The sequence below is a fragment of the Salmo salar genome, chromosome 12 (assembly GCF_965601325.2).
Source record: "Salmo salar chromosome 12, fSalSal1, whole genome shotgun sequence".
Lineage (NCBI taxonomy): Eukaryota > Metazoa > Chordata > Actinopteri > Salmoniformes > Salmonidae > Salmo > Salmo salar.
In genome coordinates this window covers 83,194,806-83,221,965 of record NC_138302.1, presented here as the reverse complement: position 1 = coordinate 83,221,965, position 27,160 = coordinate 83,194,806, and the positions used below count along the sequence as shown (strand labels likewise).

Genomic DNA, 27,160 nt, shown 5'->3' with positions numbered 1-27,160 from the left:
AAGTTTCTAAAACTGATTGAATGGTGTCTGAGTATAACAGAACTCATATGGCAGTCAAAACCCTGAGACAAATCCTAACAGGAAGTGAAAATCTGATGTGTGGAATCACTTTCAAGCCTTTTCCATTGAAACACACAGGGACTTATTAATCATTTAGCACTTCCTAAGGCTTCCACTAGATGTCAACAGTCTTTACAAAGTGGTTTGAGTCTATGGTAGAAACTGACCCAAAGAGAGGCTTGGGAAGTTGGTCACATGGGGAGGGCCATTACTACTATGACGCGGGCGCCCATGGGAACCCTTTTGTTCCGAAACATTTGGTAAGACAATGCAATCGTCCGCCATGAATATTATTGAAGCTCTGGTTGAAAAAGGCCCTAAAGATTTGTTATACAACGTTTGAACGAACGTAAATAGTTATTTTGCACATTCGTGACGACAAGTCCAGCGCGCCTCGTACATTATGAGTAGCCTTCGGAACGCGCTAACAAGAAGGAACTATTGGGACATAAATTAACTTCTTGGAACAAAACTACATTTGTTGTGGACCCAGGATTCCTGGAAGTGCCTTCTGATGAAGATAATCAAAATGCTGTTTTTATATATAAATATGAAATTTATCAAACAAAAAAATGCATGTATTGTGTAACATGATGTCCTAGGAGCATCATCTGATGAAGATTGTCAAAGGTTAGTGCTGCATTTAGCTGTGTTTTGGGTATTTGTGATGCATGCTAGTTGCTTTGAAAATGGCAGTGTACTCTAACATAATCTAATGTTTTGCTTTTGCTCTAAAGCCTTTTTGAAAATCGGACAACGTGGTTCGATTCAGGAGAGGTGCATCTATAAAATGGTGTAAAATAGTCATACGTTTGAGAAATTGAAGTTATAGCATTTGTGAGGCATTTGTATTTCGCGCGACACGATTCCACTGGCTGTTGACTAGGCAAGCGTCCCACTTCTCAGACATGTTAAGAACAAATTCTTATTTACAATGACAGCCTGCCAAACCCGGGCCAATTGCACACCGCCCTATGGGACACCCAATCATGTCATACAGCCTGGAATCGAACCAGGGACTGTAGTGACACCTCAGATGCAGTGCCTTAGACCACTGCGCCAATCGGGAACCCGGACTGACTATAGGCTTGCGACCTACGCACATTACAGTGGGTATTGGGGCAGCAGGTGGCTAGCCTAGTGGTTAGAGCATTGGACTAGTAACCGAATGGTTGCAAGATTGAATCCCCGAGCTGACAAGGTAAAAATCTGTCATTCTGCCCCTGAACAAGGCAGTTAACCCACTGTTCCTAGGCCATCATTGAAAATAAGAATTTGCTCTTAACCGACTTGCCTAGTTAAATAAAGGAAAAAAAATGCCCAAATTACAACATGCATTTATTAACTTGTCAAGATAAAATATTGTAGCCTGGAAACATACAGCATGCGATGTGATTGGGCAACATTTCAATCCGAAGTCAGTGTATTTTCTCTCGCTTCAGCTCAAACAATGGCCGCCATTGATTTCAAGAAAATGTGCATAATTTTTTACGTGGTTGCATATATATATATATATTTCTGTGCATACTTTCTGTTGAAGCTTCCAAATATGTACAAACGGAGTATGCGTTTGATTAGTGCTGCTTTTTCGCATACTTTGATTTGAACTCGTACTCCGACCCTCCCGTGCTAGGAGCACAGTAGTATGCATTGAGAAACACTCCTAGTCTCTTGTAGAGCACCACCACTGACACACCCCTAGTCTCTAAGCCATACGTCTCCACTGCATGCTCCCTGTTGAATCTCCTTTTCACCATCCCTCTAAATCTCTTTCCTTTATTTTCTCCCCCCTTCCCTCACACCTTAGAGCAGAGTCCCACTTGTCAGTACTGAAAGAAAAAGGTGAAGCTATATAGCTTGACTGTATACAAGATATAGGGGGAAAAGAACAAGAAAGAGGTTGTATAGGAGACTGCAGTGAAAAGTTTTATTTCCTTGTACAACTCTTTCCATTGCACAATATCAATGTGGTGCTGGTAAAGCATATGAACATTGATTACCTCAAATATTTTGACAACCATGCTGCCCAGTGGCATCAAACGGAATATATTTGCATACATGCACAAAACATTAGGAACACCTTCCTAATATTGAGTTACACCCCTTTTTGCCCTCAGAACAGACTCAATTTGTTGGGGAATTGACTCAACGTGTCAAAAGCGTTCCACAGGGATGCTGGCCCATGTTGACTCCAATGCTTCCCACAGTTGTGTCAATTTGGCTGGATGTCTTTTGGGTGGTGGGCCATTCTTGAAACACAGGAAACTGTTGTGAAAAACCCAGCAACGCTGCAGTTCTTGACACTCATTCAAAAGGCACTTAAGTCTTTTGTCTTGCACATTCACCCTGAATGGCCCACATACACAATCCATGTCCCAATTGTCTTACGGCTGAAACAACCTTTAACCCGTCTCCTCCCCTTCAGCTACACTGATTGAAGCGGATTTAACAGGTGACGTTAATAAGAAATCAAACTGAAATGGTGAATCCAGGTGAAAGCTAGGTCATTCCATTTGTTGTTCGCTTTTACTTCAACAGACCTATACTCTGAAGAGGAAGGAAACAAATGTACGCCAGCTAGATATTTCAGAGAGTCGTCGTCTGAACAGAAGCCCACCATGAACAAGTCACAACAAGCCTGGCATTATGCAAATTATCCTGAATCAGCCACCTGACAATGTGAAACTTGCCCAGAGATTGGGAGATGTTCGTTCCAGGTACGGGGCAGGTTTTAAAGTGATAGGAATTGAAAGCAGTTAATGTTTTTATAAGACAGCATAGGCCTACAAAGTTTGAACTAGATTGAGATGAATGAGGATCTGGAGAATGGGGTGCAGTGTAAATGACATGGACTCCACTGCACTTGTTCACCTGATTGTGTCCAATCCCAATTCAGAGTCTATGACCTCAATGTCTCAGCACAGCCTGTTATGAGTGAAGAGACCAGTTCACACACTGTACACTGGCAGGTCTAAAGCAAGTACTCTGACCAAGAAAAAAAAGAAAAGAAAAAGGCTACTGAGCAGTAAATGGTCAATGGATGCTACCAGTCAGTCTGACAGACAGGACTGTAAGATAAAATGGTGAGAGTTGAACAAAATTAACCAAGCCCAATGTGGCTCCTGAAAACTAACGTAACAAACTGCAAGTTTATTTGGCTATTTTGAGTTTGTTCACCAACTTCCTTTTATTAGATATGTTTTAATGTGGACTATGTCCCGCCTTCAAAGCACTACAGTAATGAGCGATCCCATTGGCTGGCTGATACTATTTAGAACAGAACCCACACTCTTCTACTTCCTGTTAAAATGTTTAATATTTGGTAGAACTTCATGGGAACATTCATTCTAAAAAGAAACAGGAAGCCACAGAAGATCACATCCTGTTTGCATCCTCTCTCATCGTCCCCTGCATCATCACTTCCTGGATGTGGCCACCCATCCACAACATTTACATATTCTGTGCATCTGTCCCTTTCTCGCTCCATCTGCATCTTTAATACCCTCAGTACCAAGCAACGGTAAGCTATCCCCTGTCCGTTTTTTTGGTAACCTAGTCACTTAATTTCCACATCCCCTAGCCCCCCTTGGAGGGGTCACCTGCATTATTCATAGGTCAACTTCCTGCCGACACACGAGAAAGTAGGCACTGCTAGCGTGGCAACAACTGTGTGCCTATGGGATCTTCCACACAGATCAAATCCAATAGGTCTCCCACAGCAACTGAGATAAAAAGGTACAGCTGAAGGCAGCTGAATATGATGGGGGGGGAGGTGCAGTAGAAGGGAGGAAAAGGAGGTATAGTAAGGGGAGGAGGAAGAGCGTTGGGCTGAGCTCTAGAGCTGCAGTGTCCCTCAGTCAGGACCAGAATAGCGAGGAGCCGGGGACATTCCAGCAGAGCCTGAAATCAAGGCTGTAATCTGAGCTCTGTGAGACGCAGGCTAAATAACAAACATGTCCCACCCAAAACAAAGAAAACACAAAATGGACTTACCATACCACAGCTTTCACACGAAAGGCTACGCACAACATATTAAACCGACAAACCATCACCCACTGATGCCACCATCCTGAGTGGGATCTGTCTTGAGGGATCAGTCTTGTCTTCAAATATAAAAATTGTGGCAGAAACATTTGGAGCCTTTCTTTAACCATGTATAGCTACCCCCCTCACCCACCTACTAGACACACCCTCTTCCACACAGTCTTACAGAAACAAAAAGGCATCTACTGGATTTTAGGACAAGTGTAAAAGGAAACAGAATTACTTCCTGTTTTTCTTCAAAGACCAGCCCCACCTCCACCTCAGGAGCATGCTTAGAGCTCACACATTGGGATGATGACAGGTACATTACAATAGCTGCTGCTCACACTGCTGGAGCTTTTCTCTTGCGTCAACCCAGTGTCATATCCATTTTATACAATTGAACTTGACAGACTTGTGCACATCAACAAATAATGTGTTTTCACAACCATGTACAGTGCCTTCAGAAAGTATTCATACCCATTGACTTATTCCACATTTTGCTGTGTTACAGCCCAAATTCAGAACGGTTTAAATATATTCTCACCCACCAACACACAAAATACTCCATAATCACATAGTGAAAACATGTTTAGACATTTCAGCAAATGTAATGAAAATGAAATATACAATGACATAAATATTCCCATCCCTGAGACAATTCATGTTACAATCACCATTGGCAGTGATTACAGCTGTGAGTCTCTGGGTAAGTCTAAGAGTCTTGCACACCTGGATTGTACAACACTTTGGACAGTGTATTGATACACTATCCAAAGTGTAATAAATAACCTCACCATGCTCAATTAGATATTCAATGACTGCTTTTTTTTTTTTTAACCAATAGGTGCCCTTCTTTGCAAGGCATTGGAAAACCTCCCTGGTGTTTGTGGTTGAATCGGTTTGAAGTTCCCTGCTCGACTGAGGGACCTTACAGATAATTGTATGCATGTGTGGGGTACAGAGATGAGGTAGTCATTAAAATTCATGTTAAACACTAGTATTGCAACATGTGACTTAAGCACATGTTAACTCTTGAACTTGAAAGGGGTTGAATACTTATTGACTGAAGACTTTATTTTACCTTTATTTAAACTAGGCAAGTCAGTTAAAAACAAATTCTTAAATTTCAATGACGGCCTAGGAACAGTGGGTTAAACTGCCTTGTTCAGGGGCAGAACGACAGATTTTTACCTTGTCAGCTCAGGGATTCGATCTTGCAACCTTTCGGTTACTAGTACAACGCTCTAACCACTAGGCTACCTGCCGCCCCGGCAGGCTTTCCATTTTTTATTCAATTTGTAAAAATGACTAAAAACAGAACTCCACTTTGACGTTGTGTGCGTGCATCACACCAGTGACCCAAAAATATAAAATGAAATCCATTTTAAATTCCAGATGTAAAACTAAATGTGTTAAAAAGTCAAATGGGTGTGAATACTCTGAAGGCACTGTAAATGTGCCAGAGTTCACCACAGAATCCTAACGGTTTCATCCATTTGTGAAAATGCATACAATTCTCATGAAAACAGAGCGAGTGAGCCAGAAAACTGACTTGAGATAGTCAAAGAAATACGATACACAATGGGACTAAAGTGCAGCGAGGCAGACAAATGCCAAGTGTGTGTACATGTGCAGACTTCTAAAAAGTTAAGCTGTAAAAAAAAATAATAAACTAGGAAAGCCTCTATTATGAAGCACGCTGGCAGCTCCAAATTCCAGCCAAGCCCTGACGCAAGAAAAACATGAGGGGAAACATTAACTGTTCCTCGTCTGCACTTCAGAGCAGGACAGTCTGGAGTTGGATCTGGCTGCTCTCTCCTCCTCTGTCCATCCCAAGAGCCGTCTCACACACACCCCATATGTAAAGTTTGTCCCATGTTTAATGAGCTGAAATAAAAGATTCCAGAAATTTTCCACATGCACAAAGATTATTTCTCTCAAATTTGTGTGCATCCCTGTTAGTGAGCATTTCTCCTTAACCAAGATAATCCATCCACCTGACAGGTGTGGAATATCAAGAAGCTGATTAAACAGCATGATCATTGTGCTGGGGACAATAAAAAGTCATTCAAATGTGCAGTATCGTCACAACACAATGCCACGGATGTCTCAAGTTGAGGGTGCATGCTAATTGGCATGCTAATTGCAGGAATGTCCACCAGAGCTGTTGCCAGATAATTGAATGTTCATTTCAAACATAAGCTGCCAAAGTCATTAGAGAATTTGGCAGTACGTCCAACCAGCCTCACAACCGCAGACCATGTGTAACCACGCCAGCCCAAGACCTCCACATCCGGCTTCTTCACCTGCGGGATCGTCTGAGACTAGCCACCCAGATAGCTGATGAAACGGAGTATTTCTGTCTGTAATAAAGTCATTTTCTGGGGGAAAACTCATTGTGATTGGCTGGGCCTGGCTCCCAAGTGGGTGGGCCTACACCCTCCCAGGCCAACCCAAGGCTGCGCACCTGCCCAGTCCATAGATTTAATTAGGTCTTACAGTTCATAAGGAAAGCAGTCAATTTTAAATAAATTCATTAGATTTCCTTATATGAACTGTAAAAAAAAATATTAAAATAAAATAGCATTTTAACACAACAATTTCAGCTAACGAGCACATAGCGAACATTTTGTACAGTTTGACCTAAACTATACAACTAAAAATACTCATTGATCTCTTGATCCAGGAGGGGATTATTTGCTTTTACCAAGTAAAATGCTTGATTTTGGAAGAAGCTAACAAGCAAACCAAAAATGCACAATTGCAGAGCATTTATCACAGTTAACTTAATAGCAAACATCCAGTTGTGAATTGCATACTGTAATTAGATGACCTGGAGCAGGCTGCACAACAGTGAGTGACTCAGAAGTCTCTGGTCTCTCATTGTGTGCTTGTAAACAAACATGACTGGGAACTACCATAAACGCCATAATGTGACAGGTGAAATGAAAAACGCAATGTTCTTTATCTCCTAACGTATTGCACAAGTTGACTGCAGTTATATACTTAAGTAGCTACGAACATAAAATTGTAGTGTTGCACGGTATACCAGTACCACGGTAATATCACAGTACAAAAACATGATACCGACATTGTAGAATACCCTAGTACTGTTTCATATGATACTACAGAATTCAACCCTACCGAGCTAAAGAATTTGCTGGCACTTGTTATAAAATGTTTACCAAGTTTTTTTATAAACTCAGTTGAATTGAAGCAGCCTTTAGTCTCTTGTACAGGGATGTCCAATAATATCCACTTCACCCACATATGACGTGTGGCAGCTGTAATCAGCCAGCCATCACTCACCTGTTTCTCCCTGTCCACTCCTCATGTGTGTATTCCTGTCAATTAAAATATAACATTTAGCCGTGATGGCAACCAGGGATGCAGACCCAGACGAGTCTTTTGTTAGATTTATTACATTGGAGCAGTGCGCAGAGGGCAATGTTGATGCATTGTATAATTTCATTGCCTGTTATACCCAAGAGCACAGACCAGTCTGAGTAGACTTTGCAAGTTCACGGTCATGCAGCCTCAGTGTCAGAGGGAAAATGGAGCACAGCTTGGCGACAGGCATGCAGCTTCATAGCAGAGAAAACAGCTTGTCTCCAGCCTAAACACAGGCATTTCAGACACATTTCACAAACCATGTCGCTAATTATTGGTTTGACAGCAAACATTGTTAAGTCATGTTGTCATCTAGCTAGCTAACAACCTGGTAAGTTGACGGTTGGTTTAGGCAAATTTGATTGGCACTGCCTGAAAGGAAAAGGGTCTGCAACGCATGAGATGTGCTTCAAAAAAATTGTAGGACTCATAAAGGCCTAAAATATATGAAAACTATTTTTTTCTGGTTCTCCTTTAATTCTGTTTGGTTCCTAACGTTTTAAAAGTTGGGAGCAATGTGTTTGTGAGAGGGAGAGAGCGGGTGTGTGTGTAAACTGAAGAGTAAAGGTTTCATGCCATTTCCCTTACTGACAATGACATGCATGTACATCCCTTCCTCCCACTCCTCCAGCCCAAATTATAGGTAGGCTTCTGCAAATGAGCAAATCAGCCATTCTATGCAGTATTTGATTATACTCAGAACAGTGTGAAGCTAAATTCAATGTTGTATTGAGTAGAAGTGTGAATTTCAATGACAAGTTTTTGGAGAACATTTCAAAAACATGAACACCTATTGTTTTCCACCCTGGTTTCATGAGACTACGCCTGGAATCATCTGCAAAAATGTATTGTGACACTGTTCAAATGTATAAAAAAAAAGTACTTAAAATAAACCATCGCGTGGCTTTTTACAAATACCCCAGTATATGGTATACTGCCTAATGGGCAGGCATAAGCTACAGACAATGAACACAATTGCATTTTATTGATGGCAATTTGAATGCACCGAGATACTGACGTACCATTCAGCCACTGCCATCCCCTCATGTTTCAGAATGATAATGCACAGCCCCATATCGCAAGGATCTGTACACAATTCCTGGATAGGGCTGTTCCTGTGAACGTATTCACACCGGCGGTCACGAGTCATGACGGCAGTCAAATTCCACGTGACAGTTTAGTCACGGTAATCAGGTTTCTCCAAGCTCTGATGCGGCTGATGGTCGTTAGTAGCCTACCAAACGTGTTAACTGCCTGGTACTCAGCACTGTCTCTATAATCACTCTGACATCAATGCAAATGTGAAGAAAAAAAATCTAATCAAACACTTCCTGAGAGCCCATGAGCTCATGTTGCGCAACATTTCTATAGGCTAATGCATTTGCATGAGAAAACAGAGTGATGGCCTTTATTAAAAAGAGGATCCCATCAGCTTTCTATAGGCCATTCCTACTATATTTATCAACTTCCCTAATGTTAAGCACATTGCTTCTCTTTACAACAGGCGTATAGCCTACCTGACTGCCATGAAAATGAACCACGGGGGGGGGAATCCTCCATTCGCTATTTAAGTGCATAAGATGACATGTTTTCCCCTGCCCGTTTCGAGGTGCATGATAAGGGTCCATTCTAAATCAAAACAAATTTCACATTAGTTAGTATATGTAAATACAAGATTAAATCCAGAAGTCTGATGGGTGACAATATTAGCCCATCACTTGTGAAACATGCCCAGCTTGTGTGCAGTAAGGCAAGAAACAGTGCATGCCTTTTTTTCAACTTTAAAAATCATAGTCACACACACCTAATGTAGCATAGCCCATAGGCCTATATGTTTTGATAAGGTTTGTATCACAAGTGGCCAAATAACTTAGAATTCATCCGCTTTACAACGGGTCAACAGCTTAACTGGCATACATATACAGTGCGTTTCAAGTTGGGGGAAGGATTTAGCATAAAAATGCAGATTTATAATACAATCATTAAATGCATGGTCGCATCTGCAGTGACTTGAGAATAGTGTTTTCCCGCTAATTGATTGCATTTTGGAACATTCGTGCTTATAGCCTACTGCCGTGTGCGCATTGCTGCGTTTATGTGAAGAAATATCCTTAATCAACATTTTAAGCCAAATTCTCGTCTGTTGCCTCATTGCTTAAAAATTTGAGGCTAGTGGTTGTAATACTTTGGGATCTATCGCGTCACACAACGGTCCCAGACTATGTTTGGAATATTTTGTTCTTACACAGAATAGGTCAACTTTTGTACTACGGGGGAATAGTAGATTAACATAGGCCAGTGCTTTTGCTGTTCGTTAGGCCTACATCTTGTTGGCTAACGAAATGTGTACAGTCCCAATAGCTTCAATATGCGCCTCAGAATTGGATAAGGACGCTCACAGTTGCGTCCCCGATGTGTGATTACGTGACGGGCATTGGCTAATAATAATAGAGCTATCAGAGAGCTATGTTAGTGAGAGGCACTTCGGCGCATGCAGCCAGGAGAAGGGAACAATAATTATATTCAGCCTGAGGGCACAACGGTCACTGGATGCAAAAGGCAATACAGAGTAGCCGCATGTGCACTCTCCCTCAAATCGTTTGGAGAAAATATGTTTTATTCAGCTACTGTATGTTCAATTGTATTCTTCATACTATAAAATAATGACACTGAATGCTAATCTTAACTACTAAATGAGCTAGCGTAGCCCACAGCCATAGCCAGATCAGGGCCTAACATAAGGACAACTCAGAGTATTGTAATCAATAAATGGGTTTATTGTGGTGTAGCTATATTACATGGGTTTAGACTTTTTTTTTTAAATTGAAGAGGTTCCAAAAAAGGTCTGCATCAGTGGCTTGTAGGCTACGGGTGGATGTTAAATGTGTTTGTTAATTACTGTGAGATCAGCTATTATTTGCTTGACAGTCACCAAATGACATTTCATGACCGCCACAACCCTATTCCTGGAGGCTGAAGATGTCCCAGTTCTTCCATGGCCTGCATACTCAGACATGTCACCCATTGAGCATGTTTGGGATGCTCTGGATCACTGTGTATGATGGCATGTTAAAGTTCATGCCAAAATACAGCAACTTCGCACATTCCTCAGGCCACAATCAACAGCCTGATCAACTCCATATGTCACGCTGCATAAGGCAAATGGTGGTCACACCAGATTCTGACTGGTTTACTGATCTGTGACCAACAGATGCATATTTGCGTTCCCAGTCGTGACATCCATAGATTTGGGCCCAAATGATTTAAAATAAAATCTTTGAAATTGTTGAGTCCGTTTTCTTAAAATTCAGATCAAAACCAGCCTCATAGCGCTGTTGATAGCCATACTCCTCCCCATCTCCACAACCAGATGGGTGAGATGGGAGGAGATAGTGGGGAGGAAGAATGCAGCTATTGCAGACCGTGCCAGAGAAAAATAAGTCACGATTTAATATCCTCTCAACGAGGCATCCAAAAATGCTCTATACTCTCAAATTAAATGCCAGCGCCTCCCCCAGACAGGAAAGCAGGAGCTAAGGTTTACAGTAGGGCTGGGATTTTCCAGGGACCTCACAATACCATATGTATTGTGATTCTATAAGTATTGCGGCTCGAGGGCCTCCCGACTGGCGCAGTGGTCTAACGCATTGCATCGCAGTGCTAGCTGTGCCACTAGAGATCCTGGTTCGAGACCTGGCTCTGTCGCAGGCGGCCGCGACAGGGAGACCCATGGGGCGGCGCACAATTGGCCCAGCGTCGTCCAGGGTTAGGGGAGGGTTTGGCCGGCAGGGATGTTCTTGTCCCATCGGACATTAGCGATTCCCGGAGCAGTGCATGCTGACAGTCGCCAGGTGTAAGTGTTTCCTCCGACACATTGGTGAGGTTGGCTTCCGGGTTAAGTGGACATTATGTCAAGAAGCAGTGCAGCTTGGCTGGGTTTCGGAGGACGCACAACTCTCGACCTTCGCCTCTCCCGAGTCCGTACGGGAGTTGCAGCAATGAGACAAGACTAGCTACCAATTGGATACCACAAAACTGGGGAGAAAAAAAAGGGGTAAAATATATATATATTTTTGAAATATTGCGGTTCGATACTGCGGTTTTCCAAACATATTGCTATCACCATATGTCAGCTGCAGCGGAACCACAGAGTCATGAGAAAAGTGTTGATCAGTGCTGAAAAGAAATTGGCTCACAATTTAAAAGAGTGCAAGATAAGAAAAATATTGATGTTTTGGTGCAGGTACAGCTTACTAATACAAAAGTAATACTGCGATATATTGTCAAATAATATCTTGATATGTACCTGTATCGATTTTTCCCCCATCATTAGTTCACAGTAGAGTTCAAACAGTCCCAGCCTCATTGGGAAACAGCTCAAATTAGAATAAAACAAGCCTTTCATATTCTTCATACTGACAGAGTGAGAGAGACAGAGGGGGGGGGGACTGAAAGGAAGGGCAGAGATTCTAGACAAGAAAACCACACATGTACTTCCTTATTTACAGCAAGAAAAGGGAACATTGGTAGACTAACCGCCAATGGGCTCCATCAGCTTATTCAGAGAGTTGCAACGATTAAGGGATATTCAACTAATCACAACAGTGAAGGTGTCTTCTCTGCATGTTTTTTTCCCCTGAAGAGGTGAAAGTGTGCACATTAACATTGAAGAGTGAATTATTGGTGCTGCAGTAAAGGGGAAGAGACATTCAGACACAGAGAGACAGAGACATTCAGACACAGAGAGACAGAGAGAGACAGAGACATTCAGACAGAGAGACAGAGAGAGACAGAGACATTCAGACACAGAGAGACAGAGAGAGACAGAGACAGAGACAGAGACAGAGACAGAGAGACATTCAGACAGAGACAGAGAGACATTCAGACAGAGACAGAGACAGAGAGACATTCAGACAGACACAGAGACAGAGAGAGACATTCAGACAGAGAGAGAGACAGACATTCAGACAGAGAGAGAGACAGAGACATTCAGACAGAGAGAGACAGAGACATTCAGACACAGAGACAGAGAGAGACAGAGACATTCAGACAGAGAGAGACAGAGACATTCAGACAGAGAGAGACAGAGACATTCAGACAGAGAGAGACAGAGACATTCAGACAGAGAGAGACAGAGAGAGAGAGACATTCAGACACAGAGAGAGAGAGACATTCAGACAGAGAGAGAGAGAGAGACATTCAGACACAGAGAGACAGAGACATTCAGACACAGAGAGACAGAGACATTCAGACACAGAGAGACAGAGACATTCAGACACAGAGAGACAGAGACATTCAGACACAGAGAGACAGAGACATTCAGACACAGAGAGACAGAGACATTCAGACAGAGACAGAGACAGAGACATTCAGACACAGAGAGAGAGAGACATTCAGACACAGAGAGAGAGACATTCAGACACAGAGAGAGAGACATTCAGACACAGAGAGAGAGACATTCAGACACAGAGAGAGAGACATTCAGACACAGAGAGAGAGACATTCAGACACAGAGAGAGAGAGAGAGAGAGAGACAGAGACATTCAGACACAGAGCAGGTAGTTCAAAGCTGAAAGGAACAGACATTCAAAGCACAGCAGCTTCTCCGAGAAAGTACTCCCCCTCCATCCCCAGAGCCGTAGCAGCACAACGCACACACTTTCACTTTGACATAAATGAAGGTGAAGACAAAGAGATTAATCTCACTCACTGTTTGTGTAATATATATATATATATATATATATATATCTCTCTATATCTCTCTCAGAGGGAGAGACAAAGAGAAGTTTCTGCAGGAACATCTCTTCACTGCTATCCATCATTAAAATAGACAGAGCATCAAGGAGACCGGACACGAGCACACCAAATAAAAGTGTACTATCATAATCCCCTATATTAACTACCTTAGGGCATTACTAAGGTCTTTGAACGTGCTAGTTAGGTTTTTATTAACTACTACCCCATCCCCCCCATACCATCTTGCAACCAATAGAACACCGATCATGGCTAAACATGATCACACAGGGCTAATATTATGCTAATGAGATCATTAATCAATGGCCAGAGACTTATCTGACAGCACAGAGTCAAGCCTGCAATGCCCCCATTCTGCCTTTGAGATAACATATCAACATATCAGCATCCTCTGTCTCCTATTGAAGAGGCTATGGAGAGGAAAGCACACGGTACCTTAACCGTATTTTCAAAAGACAACCATAAATCTATACCACCAAGTTTCAACTCTTGAATTGAGGGTAAATGATATGAACAATAAAAATGTCTACAGAGAGGAGTGCTAACGTTATACCCCCACCAACCAGGCAGGAGCAGTGTGGTGTTCACAGTGTTGCTCAGCTGAAAAGTCAACATTCATTTCAGACCGCAGCTCAGCCCATTTCCCCCTTACTCGCTCCTCCCTCTATGAATCCGTGGAGTAAACACAGGAAGAGAACAGTCTCCATTCCACACCAGAGCTGGGCGTTCCTGCGTAGCTCCTGCAGGGTCAAAAGTTTAGCATAGTTTTAATTTCACCTTTCCTCAGCTGAACTATGACCCCCTGCAAAGAATTCCACTCAAATGGTCTGATGCCAGTTTAATCACTACCCCCTGCCCCACCATTCATTTTTTATTTACTGATTATTTGTTTTTAAACACACACACAGAAATGCTATGCAGAGAGAAAGAAGCACCAGTAGCTTTGAAATAAAAGGATGATTGGTCTTACTCAGATCAGGTTACTCGTGAGTTAAACTGAATCTCCCCTAATACAATTAACACCACCACATATTTATAGGTGCAAGTGGTCAACTTGATCAAATTAGTTAAATTTCTCTCCATAACATCTCCACTGGAAGTGGGAACCACAATTCTACACAAGTGGAGGTTAAAGAATAAAACCTCTAACATTCATTTCTAGGACCATTTATGTCAAGCCATCGCAATAGATGTCATTGGAGCTGAACTGGGTAAGGGTGTCAATTTTTCATTTGCAATTCTGGGTCAGACATTTTATGTTTTTACTACATTTCTTGTATTAGATAAACAAAGTCCTGAATCAAAGTACAGCATAATAGTGGTCAACGTGAACGCAATTCGCAAAGCAAAGTAGCCCAAAATGTATACTCAAGCCGGTCTCACCCTCTCACTCCCCTCCTTCTGTCCAGCACTGGGCCCACCACACGCTGCACAGATTCAGATTAACACTTAAAAGTGTATTTAAATGACTTATGAGGACAGGGTGGATAGAGGGGTCAGAAGGACCAAGCTTTTTAAAGGAGGGAGGGGGCCATACGTTGGGGATTGGAACACTCAGATTCAAAGATCAACTCATAAACCCACCCAGCAGAGCTGTCATCTACTGACAACCCAAACGTGGTTGTTTTTGACTCGATGGCAGCACGCTCTACTCCATCTGTTAATAAATAAGTCAAGCCTTTACAGCCAATCACAGCTCTCATAGGTCAAAACACAACAAATTATATAACTGTGAAAAAGTATAACATATACATTCTACCATGATGGTTCTCTGTTCTAGCACAGAACGACCCAAACACTGGACTCTGAATATCTGTATAAAAGCCTACTCAACTGTGACAGGGTGAGCGAATGTTCTTCAAAAGGCAGCAGAGAAACATTCAGCTTTCACCACCCATTTAGACGAGTAAAGCGGTAAACGACATTTGTTTTGCACTTTAAAAGATAACCTTTGACCTGGGTTGAGGTCAGAGGTTGACTCTACATGTTAATGGCGTTTCATTAGGTAATATAAAGCATGAGGGTGGAGCCTCAATGTTGGGTGCCTCTTTTACACACAAGGAAAGACTAGCTTAATTTGCCAGGCTAGTAACAATATGGGAAAGAGAAAATAAAATCTGATCAAATAGGAGCTTATTCTTCTGCAATTGGGTTCCCATCTGCACATTATTAACCTCTTCTGACCACAGGGACCTATCAAAGCAGTGGTAGAGTCCTGACTCCTGGTAGTGCCCATCAGTTGAGGTGCATAAATGCAGAGCCAAGACTCAAAACACCATATTCAGAATCAAAATGGGTTTACTCGTGTGTCACCCCATTGTTCTGAGTATGGTGAAAATGACAGCAGTGCTGCACTGCTCTTAAAACAGGGATTGACAGGTATCAGCAAGCAACCCTTGGATTGGGTGTCATCTTAACAAAAAAAACAAGTGCAACATCATGGTAAAAAAATGGGCATAAATGACAGCTAAGAGAATATGTTCATCTATTCCACAACAGTCCCCCCCACCATAACACCCCAACCTCAAGTCAATTAAGACTATTTAGTTGCAGAAAAATGTTAACATTACAATAAATGTAGTATCATGCTTTGGTGTTAACACAGTGTAGTAAATCCGCAGTCTGCTCGCTGATCGACCCAGAATAGCAGAGGCCTCTCACTTCAGGGTGGAAGACTTAACTCTCCTCCGAGCCGTGGAGGGGCAGAATCAAAGCAAGGTGGCCGTGTAGCAGTTGAGAAGTTCAGAACTGACACGCTCTCTCCCCGCTGCCTGCCTGACGGAGAAAGCATCTGGTAACATTTATCTCACAAACAAAACTTTTTTTCCCTCTTCCTTTCCCCCCAGACTTTATAAAAAAAGGGGGCCCTAAACAAAACACAAATAGTCTCACTAACATTTTACAATGGTAACAAAACCAGGGCAGGGAGCTACCCTCCCATTGGCTTGTTCAGGTGAACCAGTTTAACGAGCATTCTTCAGCCAAGGGAGAGAAAGTAAAGACGGGTGGAAAGAAGAGCTGTGCCCCCCCTCTCACTTCCTCATAAGCTATTCCTTCTGTCGTCCAACCAGCAGTGACTACAGAGTACTAACTGTTCCAACGCCTTAGTGGTTATAAATTGGAATTGGGTGCAATGATTACTTCAGGCTGCACGTTTGGCTTTCATAAGTGTGCATGGCTCGGGCTCACATATGGCAGAATTACCCCTGCATTTGGGTATTACCTCAGAGTTGAACGAGAGGGGAATGCATGAATATGAATTGATACTAGCGGAGCCACACTGCAATCTGCATGAAGTGATTGAGACCAGGGTTTGGTGTCATTGAAGGGGAAACCGCTGTTTTAGTTGCTCCACAGTTCCTACTCTTCTGGTCTTTAACACTCCATCTGAGCAGTCAGTCCTAAATATTTCATCAGCAGGAACTCAAGTCTCCACTCCAGTTCTATCTTGGGCTCTTTCCTTTCGGGGGAGGGAGAGGAGTTTTGCTTTAGTTGATTCAACAAACTAACCTGTTGAAGGTATTTGTGGAGCGTGGGGCTGCGAGGCCCCTCAGGTATGTCAGCTGACATGCAGAGTTTACTGTCACCAAATTAATGACCTTGAGGTTGTCATGTGGGCTTGTCTTCTTGGAAATGTAACTTTATAGCTCTCTCTTATGCTTTCAATTCAAACCCAGCGCCTCACTACCACCCACAAAAAAGGTACAAAGGCCAAGGAATCAAATTTCAATTAGGGAAACAATCAGGCTTTCCTTTCAGCTCAGTGGGTCTCCAAGAGCCCACCCCTACCCACTGCTCTTCTCTCCCCACTAACAAGATGAATGAGCACACACCCTCACCTTTACTCGTTGACCAACAAATACCTTATTTTTTAACATTTCCCCCTTAGTCACAACCCTGACGACAAACAAAAAAAAGCTATCTATTCAAACATCAATGGAGCAGAAATTCAGCTTGCCAAAGAGAGTAGGAACAGTTATAAAGTACCTCTCCACCCCACAAAAGGTGATGCATTTGCATATTTCCCCACTCATTCTTTCTGCTTTAAGTCAAAATACCCACAACCAGATTTTAAATAAGTGAATACTTTCAGAAGTGACAAGGACAACAGTTGTCTGTGCGAAAACAATATGACAGTTAAATATTAGGCCAAGTATGCATCATCAAACCCTAGTCTTAATGCTGACAAATGCCAATGCACAAACAGTAACAATATCCACTCAATATGTCATGGAAATCAATGGATTGGTTCATCTGCTAGGAAGCTGACACCAGAGAGATGTTCCTACACCCATGAGGTGAAGCGATAAGTTAATGACTTATTGAGAACACAGTAGTAAATGGACAAAGAAAAAGGCATGCATCAAAGTCACTTCTTCAACCCATCTGCAGTCAAAGAATCTCCCAGAAGATTGATTCATTGTTAACGCAGCCTGACACCCTGTGAGAGAAAGGGAGAGATAGAGAAGGGGGGCTCAATTTGCAAAGAATCAGAGTAGCAGCAGCAGTTCATTGAGTAGTTTCACACAGCAGCCACTGTTCCCTTCCTACAAACATATACACTGCTAGAGAAGATGGAGACAATGTAGATGTGCATTAAAAAGTATTCATGATAAATAGGCCTAATCCTAAAATGAGACCATGAAGACAATTTGCTAGTCAGGATAGCTCAGTGGCCTAACTCTTACTCCAAGCCCATAGCTCAGACACCATACACATTCACCTGATACTTTTGGCCATGTAGTGTATGTTAACACCTGCTCATCAATCATTTCATTCCAAAATCATGGGCATTAATATGGAGTTGGTACACCCTTTGCTGCTTAAACAGCCTCCACTCTTCTGGGAAGGCTTTCCGCTAGATGTTGGAACAGGAGACTTGCTTCCATTCAGCCACAAGAGCATTAGTATGGTTGGGCACTGGTGTTGGGCGATTAGGCCTGGCTCAGTCTGCTTTCCAATTCATCCCAAAGGTGTTCGATGGGGTTGGGGTCAGGGCTCTGTGCAGGCTAGTCAAGTTCTTGCACACCGATCTCAACAAACCATTTCTGTATGGACCTCGCTTTGTGCACGGGAATTGTCCTGCTGAAACAGGAAAGGGCCTTCCCCAAACTTGCCACAAAGTTGGAAGTGCTGAATTGGCTAGAACGTCATTGTATGCTGTAGGATTAAGATTTCCCTTCACTGGAACTAAGGGGCCTATCCCAAACCATAAATAACTGCCCCAGACCATTATTCCTCCTCCACCACCAAACTTGACCGTTTCCATTATGCAGTCGGGCAGGTAGCATTCTCCTGGCATCCGCCAAACCCATATGTTTGTCTGACTGCCAGATGGTGAAGCGTGATTCATCACACCAGAGAACGCGTTTCCACCGCTCCAGAGTCCAATGACGGCAAGCTTTACGCCATTCCACCCGACACTTGGTCTTGCACATGATTAACTTAGGCTTGTGTGCAGCTGCTCGGCCATGAAAACCCATTTCATATATCTCCCGACGAACAGTGCTGACATTGCATCTACAGGCAGTTTGGAACTCGGTAATGAGTGTTGCAACCGAGGACAGACAAATGTATTTTTTTCTTCTCTCTCTCCACGCTTCAACACACAGCGGTCCCGTTTTGTGGCCTACCACTTTGCGGCTGAGCCGTTGATGTTCCTAAACGTTTCCACTTCCCAATAACAGCACTTACAAGTGACCAGGACAGCTCTAGCAGGGCAGAAATTTGACATACTGACTTGTTGGAAAGGTGAATCCACTAATTTGTAGGTGTCCACACAGTTCTTTCTAATTCTTCTAGGGCAAATTCAATTAATTGACCCTTAAAAAAGTCTTAAGCCAGACGGAGCATTGAGAGTCTTGCATGTTGGGATGAGTAGGTCCTCCTCCTGTACATGTGTGCGTGTGAGTATCAGAAAGGTTTCTTGTGATTCACGTGGTTTGCCCCCAAGCAAAGACTGCCCACCTAGACCTTTAAATTCAAGGGAAATTACTCACCCTCCATTGTCTGTCGAGAATACATGAGCAAGCTGTCGAAGAATTCTCCCTTATTGCCGCAAAGTAAATGCTCAGCATACAAACTGATCAGTAATTCGTTTTGTTGCCATTTTTCTAACCAAAAACTCGGTGAGGAGTGTTCAGCCCAGAGTCGCTTAAACATGAGCCCTCTCTCTCGCACACACACGTGAATGAAGACCAACATTCTCCTTACCATGCCCTGCAGTAAATTAAATGTATGTGAACTTGAGACATATTGTATCATAAATAGCCTATTCTGTAGCAATGTTGCATGAAGCCTACGAGAGAGTTGAGCTGGTGGCCTGACGTACGTATTCAATCCTACGGCGTTGTGGTGGGTCATTATCTTCACCGTTATGATCACAAATAGCTACTTAACCTAGCACGGCTGAACCATAAATAACAGCAAATGTGCGGATTTTTAAATGGCCGGGCTACTACCTCCACCATGTCGCTGTTTTGTCCAACATAAGTTAGTTGTAATTTTAACACTAGCTGACCATTAGGCTACGTCATGTTGAGGTTGATACAATGTTGCCAATGTTCATTTTCACGCGTCAACTGTCACAATCATTACGAAGTAGCAGATTGCTGAAAACAGTTATTCCTTGTAACCATTAATACCATAAGAACTACACTGAACCTCTGAATCTAGCCTAGTTGGCGACAGTAGATTCAGCTGTAGTCCAATGTTAAACTATGGATATTTGTTCTTAATTTAAAGAGTATGAAAACGCAACCTAAATATTTGGGCAAACTAGTACTTTAAAAAAAAAAGATTTACTTAGACTTCAATAGAACCGTTGCAATGCCAAACAGGTATCTTGCCTACACAAATATAAGAGTTAACTCACAGTCGAGATGGAATAGTTTCTGAATGTAATGCTATCAATTTGCCCCTCTGATAAACTTTGTAACAAAGATTAACATAAAAGCCGTATGCAACCTCCACGAGGAATGCACACATATTTAAAACAGCCAATAGACAAATATGGACTTACATCATCAGGGAGAGAGCACTCTTCATGTTGCCAACAAATCCAAAATAAACGGACACGCTCAGAACTACAAGGTAGGTTGGTTGTAGGCTACGGGTGAAACCTCTGCCTATTCCAAGAAACGCGTTTAGCTACATCAGGTTAACTGGAAAATGTGCCACATGTTTTAAAACTCTATCAGTGTTACCAACAAAACACCGGCTACTAGCAGTAAAAACTCACCCGCTTCAATGCATTCATTGAGTAGGCTACACCAGTTTCTTTCTTGTCCCTATTAACTCTCCGCCATCTTCACCACTGTGTTTGTTTAAATGGGAAACACTCCCAAAGCGCAAGAAGCCAGCTTGCAAAAGAGCGATAGGGCTTCTGGGTAGAGTAGTTGTCTTCCTCCTCTTTCAGAATTCAGACGTATGGATCTTTCTGAACATGGACTACACGTAGACTAGAAATAAGTATATAGATGAGACGGGCAGCAATACCGATGCTATTATATTAAGGGAAATCCATCAACATTCATTTATTTATAGCTCACCAAAGTAGCCCATGGAGATATATGTGAGCGTGGACGTTGTGACGTGCTATTCTCCATTAGCAAAAAAAGTGCCCTAGAAGGAATCTCTTGAATTTAATTATTTTCTAAATGTTTTAGACATAATTCTGATGCCTCAAATACTGATATTGACAAATAAAGTGTTTAGGTCTGCAATTGTAACATAAGCCTACATATTCTTCTGAGATTGTATGATGTACATTTTTCAACATTATCTGTTACACTCAAACCATTGCTGGTTCCCAAGTATGCATTTTAAAAGAGTCATAGGCTAAGTGGGTTTAGTTTACCTTTTTATATAATCCTCTCCAAAAGATTAACAAAAATACAAAATCAACAGAATTCAGATTGAGCAGTAACATGGAGAAGGATAAATAGGTATGATACAAAATGTGTGCTTCCTCAGCCATGCATGTATTACTACAAGTTCTTACAACACTGACTGGCAGTCAAGCTCAAGTATGCACTCACACACAACCCTCAGACTTTCATACATGTTATCCATCTGTTCACTAACACAAGAACAGGCCAATATCCATATGCCACATGGGGAGTGGGGAACAGCGGTGTTCAGGGTACAATTTGCAATTGTGTAGCAAACACTATGAAGTGCAATCGCCCTATGGGAGACTGACGGGACTAAGGAGTCCCAACTGCCCTCTGGAGAAGAGCTATGGAAGATAGTGCCGAATCTGTCTCCATGGTGATCTCTCAGGCACACCAGTGTAGAATTTCAACTGTTGGGGAGGGAGTCAGGGCTAAAGATGGAGGGGGGGGGGACTGGGTGACACTTGGTAATTAGCTCCTTGCTTGCTTCGCTCCTTGCTTGCTGTTTCCTTGGTCTGGGCATATTTTATCTCAATCTGTCTACAATTGAGAAGGAAAAATATATACTGGAAAAAAATACCCCACCTAAAATACTGTGGTGATGACTCTTAAAAGTTTTACTTACATGCATCTTTGATGTTGCCTTCAAAGGGGTGTTGTTGAAAAAATCTGTGAAGTTCATAGCCTCAGCTGTGTCCCAAGTTTCAAGCACACAGAGATTTATGCAGTCCAGCCAATTTTATACCGATTTTAACTTCTAAAATACCTATCTGCTTCAGGCAGTTGATATGCATATTTAAGCTCATGAACTCAAAACACAAATGGAAGTATTATTTGTCACTTGAGAACGACAGATGTATTAGTCTTGACAGAGAAAGTTTGATACGGATCCTTTCCCATAAAATGATGTTACTGGAGTTCACTTGTATTTGATAAACAGCATTCAACTGAGATTATGTGTTTATAACAGAGATCACCACAGCCATAAAGCTAACACTGCTATCATGAATCATCTGTTTGCCTGGTTGGGTGCTTGTGTGTTAAAGAGTGAGCCTCAATTACATTCCACAGAGTCCTTAAGGGGGGCCCATGGTCCTCTGTTTGTGCCCCCTCCCCCACAACACACCACAAACTGACCTCCCCTCTGTCAGTGAGTGTGAGACGCTACATCCCAACCCCCTTCCCTCTCTGCCTTTCCAGTATGAAAGGACAGGAGATAACAGTTTGTAAGGACAGGAGATAGCCCCTAATAATTAATGTATTTGCAGATTGCTTTACCTGCAAACAACCAATCTGGTGCCTCTGCTCCTCACCCCTCGACTTCCCCCACTTCATTTGAATTCCACTCAGATTCAAGGCTTTAGAATCATGATGAAGACAAACAGAGATATATTCCAGTTTGGGCCAAGATGATACCAGTATCACGATACTCGTTTGTATCATGCAAAGGAAACAAAACATGAAGCAGATTTAACTTCTTTAGGAAAACAGCCCTGATGTTGGAAACAATCATCATTATGTTGTCATCCAGAGTCACATTTATTTATTTTCTAAGCTATAGCACACAAAATGTTACATACAGCATGTTTTTAAAGGACCAAAGAGTTTGGTTTGCTTCATGTTTTCATTTTTGCCATGGAAAAACTATTGCAATGCTGGTATCGTCACAGCCCTAATTACAGTACATGGGCACAATTTATTAATTATTTTATACAACGAATTGTGAAATGCATAGATAAAGCAAGCACACATGAAAAGGGCAGAGAATGTTCAATATTTCATTAATTAGTTATTTTCAAGAGGAAGAGTGAGTTTACTTAGAAAAAAGAGAGAGCGATAGAGAGAGCGATAGAGAGAGCGATAGAGAGAGAGAGAGAGAGAGAGAGAGAGAGAGAGCAAGAGCAAGAGACAGACAGAACCAATTTGAGAAGTGTCTTTTTATCCACCTGATATAGAGGTAGTCATATAAACATTTCAGAATGATAGGTGTTTGATGGTTTGCTCTAAAGCCCTCGTCAGTGAAACTCAAACACAAGTATTTAATCATTGCCAAGTTAATGATTGCTGAGCGTATTTCATGGGTCGCCTACATAACAACAGAACATTCACCTGACATTTTACTGTGTGGGTTTCCTTTTTTTTCATTCTCCTTCTTTCAAAAAACTTTTTCTTCAGTGAGAATACAGTAAGTCTGCTTTTAGGTTTCATCATTGCATGAAATAAAACTACAGAAGTAATGAAAACACTTACAAGTCTGAAATAGATGTATATTAATTAAACAAGGAGACACACATCCAGTGTAGATTAAGTGGGAAATGATCCCTATATGATCAATATTTCCCTAAATATATGCCAAGATTTTCCATAGAGAAAATAATACAACTCTTCAACTGAATTATCACTGGAGAAAAGTTTGAGAAGCATCCATGTCAAATTTCCCCACATAGAACCTTTTCCCATGAAATCCATATGGATGAAGTCAGATATTTCTCATTTCAGACCTGTAGATGGTTTATACTAGTCCTGCACAGTGCTTCTATTGCATGGGATTAAGCAGTGTATAATATTTTATATAGAGCAAAGGTGATGACTGTGTATCTACACCCCTGACCTGTGTCTATATTACAGTGGATCATGGCCATCATATTGTGAGTTCTTCTTCTAGCACGGGGAAAGGGGGATTTGAATGCTGCAATAGCACTGGGCTTTCTTTCTTGACAGTTCAGAGAAAGCGGCTTTTATAGTTAACTCCACATGCACTTCTTGTCACCTGGCCAATTTATCTCAAATTGATAACTGCTTTTCGAGGGTGTGCCATTCCTCTGTAGTTATGGGATGATATCCAATAGGGTTGGATTGGTGAGATGTAGATTGTAGATTGGTAAAGTAGGCTACATACAGTGTGATTGAAAAAGAAACATGCACTCGTCAACCAGTGCTCTTCAATGATCAATAATATACCTTAACTGATAATGTTCCTCCTTTTCCTTAAGAGCATTGGATGTTTTTTCTGTCCTTTACACAAGAAAGCTTTTCCCAGGCATTATGCGATTGTTGTGATTTATTAATGCAGCAGTGTCCATAGAAAAACTGTCAAGATACAGTATCTATTATGAGGCAAGCTGGAGGGTGACATCTAGTGGAGTGCTTTCTAACAGACACGTAGCCATATACCATTATAGAAGTTGTACGCCGGTCAGCTGTTTGTTCACCTGTCTACAGTTGCTAATAACCCATCCGCAACCGCCCGACTATAGGCTATGTGATAAAGTGAAAATCTGAGGCCGGCATCCGACCCGTTAATATGGAAAATCTAGTCAGAGACTGCGGAAAGATTTTTTAACAGGTATGCAGGATTTTTTAGATATGTTTCTGTTATAATTTCCGGCATTTTGGTAGGCTATTTGTTTCTTAACTTGTCTATAATTAGATACAGGCAGCTTCTCTCCTGTCATTATGTTGCCATAGAAGACTAAATGAACCCTTGCTCACCAAAATAATCTCATAAATCGATAGAATGAATCCTTCAATCCATCGGTCAAATTCTGTCATATTTGCTTCTTTCACGGAGCAAAGAAGTTTACAACCCAGTATGTTTCTGATAAAATGTCAATTCGCCTTGGATGCATATTTGATGTGGTTGAAATACTCTCAGATTATAGCCTATGATGCTGATGAATATACCCCTACAGATGGTATCTAACTGTGCATTTGTATTCTCTCAAGATGCTAAAGAAATAAATCATATTTCTCCACTCCTGTTCCCCAGTCAAAATGTAGGGAGAGCTGGGACGAAAGAACAAGGGGCAAAAGTAACACGGCCATTTTCTCAGAAAACACAAAAGCTAGAATGACATAGTGAAGTCACCATGTTCCTAATGCGGAGGATGACCTCCCTGCAGAAAACAGACCCGTCTGACCATGTTTCGCACAGTTATTATCAACAAAAAGTGTTTTTGAGTGATGTATGTCAAACAAAACAGGGTGTTTTTCGGTTGTCAAGTTGCGTTAGAGAGGAAGAGGTAAAGAGAGAGGCCCAACTCTCTCTTTACCTCTATACCAAGCAAAGAGTTTTTGTATGGAGGTCAATGAGAGTGTCGATTTTGGTCAAGAAAAAAAATGTATGGCTTATTTGCTACATGAGGTTTATTTGATTGAATAGAAGTTTCGTAATGCTTAGGTTGTTAGGAGAGTATAGTGACATCCTGCAACAACAAAAAAACACTTTATATCGGAGTTGTCTTGAGATGGTTATGTATATTCATGGCTTGAGGCTAGTAGCATAGCATCTCTCAATTGAATACAGGCGGTTGCTGTCAACAACCCTCACCGAATATCCCAAAAAGTATTTGTTGGCATGTGGACTAATATGTTGTTGAGTTGTGTTCTTACACTGGTACAGTCATGCCCTATGAGAGATGTATGACTGCGCATGTGCGAAAATAAATAAAGTGCATTTTCCCCCGTTCTGGTTAAAACACCAATGATGAACATGTGTGTTTATTCCTCCGTTAAGTAAACCGGTATTTCTGTCCTGAAGATGTCAGCACCAACAGGTTATGGGCCCAGGAGGGAACATGGAAGCCGATGGAATAGATTATATTTCGACGGAGATGAAAAAAACTACGAGTTATGGGAGACAAAGTTTTTGGGGCACTTGCGTTTGCTTGGGCTAAAGGCCGCCATATTGAGCGTGGATGAAGATGAAGAAGACAGAGAGAAAAATGAAGAAGCCTACGCCGAATTGATACAGGTTTTGGATGATAAAAGTCTTTCCCTGATAATGAGAGAAGCAGCAGATGATGGGAGAAAAGCGTTGAAGATATTGAGGGAACATTATGCAGGTAAAGGGAAGCCACGTGTGATTAGCCTCTACACTGAACTAACTTCTCTTCAGAAAGCCGCTGACGAAAGTGTTACGGACTATATCATTCGTGCTGAGACGGCTATTACAGCACTGAGAAATGCTGAAGAGACTTTAAATGACGGGCTGTTGATTGCAATGATTCTGAAAGGTTTGCCCGAATCATTTAAGCCGTTTGCCATCCACATAACGCAGAGTGATGAGCCGACAATTTTTGGCAAGTTCAAAACCAAGTTGAGGAGCTATGAAAGCACCGACAAGTTTAGCGCCATTTCCACTGACGACAACGTGATGAAGGCAAGTAACATTAAAGTTAGCTGGCCAAGAGGGAGAGATAAAGGGACCGAGATAACCTGCTTCAACTGTGGCCAGAAAGGGCACAAGGCCCGGGAATGTACCGTTACTGGAGAGCGCAAAGAACGGAGACAGTGGTGTAGTTTTTGCAAGAGCTCCACTCATACTGACGCAAATTGCAGACGAAAAAGAAGAGACAATGTGAAACAAGCAACAGATGCTGAAAGCCACACATTTGCATTCAGAATAAGTGACTGTCAGGTTAGTGGACTGAAACAGAAAGGGCTGATGGTTGATACGGGAGCAACGTCACATATAGTCACGGACATCGGGAAGTTTAAGGAGTTTGACGAGACTTTCAAACCGGAAAAACATTCCGTGGAGCTGGCTGACGGAACAAGAACGAATGGTGTCGCGGAGAGGAGAGGTGCAGCAGAGGTTTACCTGAGAGACAACACGGGTCGTCGGGTAAAAACAACGCTGACGAAGGCGCTGTACGTGCCGTCGTTTCCACAGGACATTTTCTCTGTTAAAGCAGCGACAGCCAACGGAGCTTCAGTCAACTTTCGACAGGGGTGTAACAAGCTCATCCACAAGAACGGTACCACTTTTGACATCGAGGAGTATGATAGACTTTACTATCTTAACACTGTAAGTGATGAAAATGATGATGGATGTCATGGGTGCTATGATATTCACACATGGCACAAAATTCTTGGCCACTGTAATTTTGAGGATGTGTCAAAGTTAGAAAATGTGACAGAGGGAATGAAAATCACAGGTAAGATTGACAAATCTACCCTCAACTGTGAAATCTGCACTCAGGGAAAATTTGTTCAGAGCAGAAACAGAGAGCCTGATGAAAAGGCAAAAGCGG

At 42.0% G+C, this 27,160-nt stretch overlaps 1 protein-coding gene across 3 annotated transcripts in view; it reads right to left on the bottom strand.

Annotated features, from left to right (window-relative positions):
* Positions 1 to 20,589, bottom strand: part of LOC106565793 (nuclear receptor coactivator 3) — a 35,898-nt gene extending 15,309 nt beyond the window's left edge. For 2 of the 3 annotated variants that reach the window (XM_014133322.3, XM_014133325.3), the window contains exon 1: positions 20,471 to 20,589. The gene's annotated coding sequence lies outside the window, so the exon portion shown is untranslated. Of the gene's footprint in view, positions 1 to 20,251 lie in introns of all 3 variants that reach the window. The other variant, XM_082959353.1, reaches the window with a different exon arrangement.
* Positions 20,590 to 27,160: the final 6,571 nt, after the last annotated feature.